The sequence below is a fragment of the Eretmochelys imbricata genome, chromosome 7 (assembly GCF_965152235.1).
Source record: "Eretmochelys imbricata isolate rEreImb1 chromosome 7, rEreImb1.hap1, whole genome shotgun sequence".
NCBI lineage: Eukaryota > Metazoa > Chordata > Testudines > Cheloniidae > Eretmochelys > Eretmochelys imbricata.
In genome coordinates, this window is record NC_135578.1 from 81,946,295 (window position 1) to 81,952,300 (window position 6,006).

Here is a 6,006-nt window from a genome sequence, read left to right on the forward strand (position 1 = left end):
TGGAAATGGCCCACCTTGATTATCACTACAAAAGGTTGTTTTTTTTTCACTCCTGCTGGTAATAGCTCACCTTACCTGATCACTCTCATTACATGCATGCATCCGATGAAGTGAGCTGTAGCTCAGGAAAGCTTATGCTCAAATAAATTTGTTAGTCTCTAAGGTGCTACAAGTACTCCTTTTCTTTTTGCGGATACAGACTAACACGGCTGCTACTCTGAAACTCTTGTTACAGTGTGTATGGTAACACCCATTGTTTCATGTTCTCTGTGTAAATAAAATCTCCCCACTGTATTTTCCACTGCATGCATCCGAGGAAGTGAGCTGTAGCTCAAGAAAGCTTATGCTCAGATAAATTCGTTAGTCTCTAAGGTGCCGCAAGTCCTCCTTTTGGTGTATACCAAGTAACATTGCCATGTAGTGCTGAAAGGACAAGCCTACATTTTAACAAGCTAAACTTTCAAATACCCAACATATTCCTCATCTAAAACATGGAATAGAAAATAGATGAGTACTATATCTAAATAAATGGCACATTAACTTCTTTGTATAACAAAGTGTTCACAATTCCAGATGTACTTTTTATATAAATGTAATGATTCTCAACAATTAAATATGACCTTCGCAGTTAGTAGCATACATTAGGTTTCTCCATATGCTTCTGAAGTTTCAGTAGTAGTGTTAGATTTTTCTCTGGTGCTGTTGTTGTAATCTCTATCATTCTTCTATAGGCTTTTGATGGAAGCATTGACTGAGATCTGAATGTCCTGAGACTATCTAGTGATAGACTGACTGCAAGCAAAGCATTTTATTAGGACTTAGGACTTGCTAGCTCTTCCCAGTCAAACTGACTCTCAAGTTGGTGCCATTGTCCCTGATTCAAATTAAACAATGTAGGACTGTGGACCTGCTTTTGATGCTTTATCTGGTAATCACTTCTCGAGGTTCAACGCACCGCTGATGTACAAAATTACTGTTTAAAAATGTTTTTTGACAGCTGTTTTCTCACAAAAACTGCTTGTTTGTTCCAGATCTGTTGGCCCATCCCTGGTTTTATGAGGTCCAGATGTGAGTGTAAACTTTTGACTCATCAGTAATGCAGTGGCAGCTTTCTTTACGTGTACACTGTTGGAGCAAAACAATTATCACCTCCCTCCGCCCCTCAAACCTTAGCAAAGGGTGTTGCTGCATGTAACATTCCTGTTTTAAATCCTGAAGAAGTACTTGCTTAGAAGTCTGTATACAACTTTTAACAAGGTCACGAATGGGTGGATGATATGGGGCAGTGCACATGAACTTCACCTTAACTGAGCTGATAAAATTTGGCCACAATTAATTCCGATTATTACACACTATTTTTTTTAGAATTTCATATCCAACAAATATGTATTTTCAATCATTAGGCAGAAGGTGTAGATTTCAAAATGATCTTTGTTGGTCTTTTGAAGCTATTTCCATTTCAAGAGAAAATCTCTGATTTAAAAATGATCCATCACAATCTATAGATAATCACTTGAAGCATTCTAGACAATTGCTGGATTTTTTGCAGTTGATTCTTTCCAGCAATCAGTTTTTGCACACCAAACATAGCTGCAGGTCAATAATTTCATTTCATTGCTTTTAGCTAGTGGTCATGAAGTTATCTGGGTCCCTGTGTCTGTCTGAACACACCCTAAATACCCCATTCTTTGGCACCCATACGTGTGTGTGTGTGTGTGTATTGTTTACAACTCCAATACTTGGGACAAGGAAGCTTACTTTCTCGTTCCAGTATGAATAGTGTAGGATTTCATTTGTAAACTATAGTAAACTTCTTTAATTTATAACTAGTGAAACACATCAAATACATTTTAGTGATTTGAAGTTGAAGTGGCAGTCAAGAAAAAATATCAGCATTGTTTTTTGCTTAGTTTTGAGAATCAATAGATATACACAGAACAGTGCCCACTGATGCAGACTGGTTGTTTCTGTAAACTGAATGCCTTCTTTAAGTCCTAGAAGCATGGTGAGAGGTTTATAATTTATGTTAAATTTATAACCTTCAGGTATTATGTCATTTCACTAATACTGGTGCTCTCCCTTTCCGTTGTATCCACCTGTTGTCTCTAGTCTCATAGTGCTATTCTATATAGGTTCTTATACCACCCTCATCACCATGGTATTTGAACATCTTTCTGTAACACATTAAGCGATATGTCATGTATAGTTCATTCTTTCTCTCATCCTCTTCCCTGGGGAAGAATTGCATGTGCAGTATATTGTTTTGATAGGGATTTGTTGTTTAATATATATGTTTATGTATTTTGCTGCTCTGTGTTTACTTTTGAAGGGAATAACATAGAAATATGCCTAGCACTTGGATGAGAGGAGTGAGGTTTGTGATGGTCCTTTGTTCCTGTGGAAGCTCATTCCACAAGGTACGATTGACCCCTGAGAAAGCTCTGTCTCCTACACACAAAAGCCTTACCCTCGTGGTAGAAACTTCCATTGTGCCTGAGGATCGGATTTGTTGATCACAGTCCTCATCCCAGAAAGCTATGTGGTCTTTTAGATATCCTGGGCCCAGGCCATTGAGCACCTTGAAAATAAGGAATGAGACCCTGAACTTGACTTAGATGTTATGCTCTTTTTATTACATATGTGTACAAAATCAGCCCTGATCCTTATAGGGAATCTCTAGACACTACTTCAGTATAAATGGTAATGGTGTGATGACATTTCTTTGCTCAGAGAAACTCTCAGATTAGTTCTTGATCAATCTTAACATAATCCTATTCACATATTTTAGATGCTTCATAAGCAAACACAATGGGTCTTTCATCCCCAGATGGTAACACATTGGAGCTCACTGCCCCAGTACCGTATACACACACACATTTGCATACAAATTGTTGTTGAAGACAATATTGGAGGGTTGTTTATTTTTTATTTGTATTGCAATAGCACTTGCTAAGAAACATGACCATGCTTTGCTTTCCAAACTTCCTTCATCTGGCATGTGGCTAATGATTTTAAAAGACAGACTATAGTCACTAGGCTCGGAAAAAACCTTCCATAGCACTTCAGTTGTCCAATAAATGAACGCAGCTGAACCACATTTTTGTGGGATTTGGTGCATTAACAACATTATTTACCTTTGCATCAGACTACAGCACAACTGGCTAAATCCAGTGACATAAATTATAAAGAGCTGGAAGAATTCACATTTATTTTTCTGCATGTGGAGATCTTAGTCTTCCAGTTGCTAAAGAAGCTCATCCAATTTCCTTAAATGTTGTGGGCCATATGTTCAATGACCAGGAATTCATCCAGATAGCACTCTTTTCCTGACAGATGTTGAAGAATTTGTTCCATTGCACTGATACATAGCAGAAGGAGATGCAATGCCAAAAGATAAACAATTACAACTGAAGAGCCCCTTTGAATAAATTGTTTTGATTCATTTTGCATAAGGATCTTCAAATATAAATGTGCAAATGTATATTTTACTAAAATGCTTTCTGCCAGTTGCAAGAAAGTCCTTAACCCAAGGTACAGGTTGATATGCAGAGAAGGATTTATAGTTACTTTAAAATCTCCACAGATTTTTACTTGTCCAACAATTTAAAACAATGGACACTGGTGCACCTAGTGATTCCTCTACCAGGTTTTCTAGTTTAGCATCTGTTCTGATGCATTGCATGTGGAAGAGGCTGTAGCTTTCATCATTTAGGCTGACAGCAATTCTCAGTGGTTAATCTTACATTAATATTTTTCACAATCTCTATTTAATTGCAAACTAACACTAAAATAACAGCATCTAGTCCTGCACTAGTGTTTAATGGAATTTCAATCAATGACTTGATCTCATGTCATTCTACTGAATTTTAAGCCATGCTTGGTTAAGCAAGGTAAGGCCTATCCTTTTTACCAGAGTCCTTGCTATTGCAGTTGTCCCTTATATATTAACATTTCACATCCTCATAACAAGTCTGTTCTGCCTGTACTGAAAAATGGTACCCCCCTGCAAAGACACTGAATGTCCACTATACTTATGAAAAAAGAAAAGGAGTACTTTTGGCACCTTAGAGACAAACAAATTTATTTGAGCATAAGCTTTCATGAGCTACAGCTCACTTCATTGCTGTAGCTCACGAAAGCTTATGCTCAAATAAATTTGTTCGTCTCTAAGGTGCCACAAGTACTCCTTTTCCTTTTGTGGATACAGACTAACACAGCTGCTACTCTGAAACCTGTCACTATACTTATGGTTTGCGAAAATTTAATGTGGTGTAACAGATACCATATGAAAAAGTGTGGCTTTTGAGGAGGTATACTGTGGCACTAAAAGGGGTTAAGCTTTTATCTAGCATATCATCTCAATTCTACAAAAAGTGTTAACCCATGTCCCAGGAAAATTCCAACCTGGGTAATTCCATTTTATTTACTAAAATATCTCTACCCTCAACTGTTGTGTATTGTTGCTGTGCCCTTTCAAACAACTACCATATATTACCTTAGAGGTGTTGCATTTCAGTGGTGGAGGAAGCAATCTCTCGTGTGTAATGTTTGTGTAGTGGTTTGACGATCCTTAAGGATGAAAGGCACTATACATACCTGTTGTATTTTTTTGTGTTGCTTGAATCCAGCAGCACAACACAGTGATACTAGAATTATATCATGCCAATTTTATTGCAGCACTGACACACACAGCAAATTTCTCTAGCAGGGAGTAGCCTTTGGAAGCTAATGATTTAACCTCATATGGAATAGAACCTTCAGTCACAAAAAATGTAAACTATTATAATAGAGGTTCTCAAACTGTGGTCTGTGAAGAGCTGGCTGGTCACATGGTGCTGGCTCTGCCTCATGTCCACTTGTTAAATCACATTAAAAGACAATTTATGAATAAATTGAAAGCTTTCCTATCATTAATTTCCTATGTAATCAGTTGCCAGAGGGATGTTAGGCAGGCAACCATGAATGGGCAAGGAAGTTTCTAGAGGTCAATCTCTGTATTCAGACATGATCCGTACAATTAGAAAGTTTGGGAGTGCCCACTATAGTGTACATTCTGGACACCCCCCTCCCTTCCCTTCCACTCCCCTTCAAATTATGGTGACTTAAGTGTAAGGCCTTTCATTTTCAGTTTTTATTGATTTTTACCCAAATTTCCCCAGGTTTTACAAAAGCTATTATTAGTTTTTTATTTATTTTCATCTGAATTCTAGACCACTCAGGGACATGAAAATACTGATTATGTTAAGAAAATCCAACACATTACATTAGATAGATGTGTTAATAATAAATTAGGGTAAACGTGAGGCTGCCTGTTAAAATAAGGCAATGTAGTGGAACATAGAAAGCATGCATATATGTACATACTGTCAATATACAGTTAATGAACTAAACCACAGCATTAAAATGCTTTTACTTTCAATACTCTTACTTTTCTCTGTTGCTTTTTTCCCTGTCCTCCCACCCCCAATATTAACCCAGAAAACTGTGAAGCTGATTTTTGCACCAATTTTCACCCTTCTTTCAGTTTTTTATAATAAATACCAATACATTCCTGGGAAATGTTAAAGTAAAAACCAAACCCAAAGGGCCTTGCTCCAAGAAGATCCTGAACCAAACCCAAAGTTGCTCTTAATAGAGACAGGGAAGTGAGTGAGCAGGATGAGCAGGGCTGAGGTGGGGGGGCGCAATGGCTGGGTGGGGGCTATGGGTACGACTGTGGGGTCCCCAGGCTGCCAGTTTTGTTGTAAGTAGGCAAGAGTTCTCGGGGCTCAGGCCCATGAGGTGATGCAGCAGATGGAGAAGCGACTGGCGGCCACAGGCCCTAGGGCGACACAAGCAGTGGCTGATTGGGCCTAGGTGCCTGGGGGGCAAGAGGAGAGAGGGCGGGGGTTGGCACCAGGCCTGGGCCTGCATGAGGGGCCACTGGGAGGTAGGAAGATGTCCTAGGCTGGCGACCCATGCCTCGCAGAGCGCTCTGGTTGCTAGGGAACTGCGCCCTCTACCGCC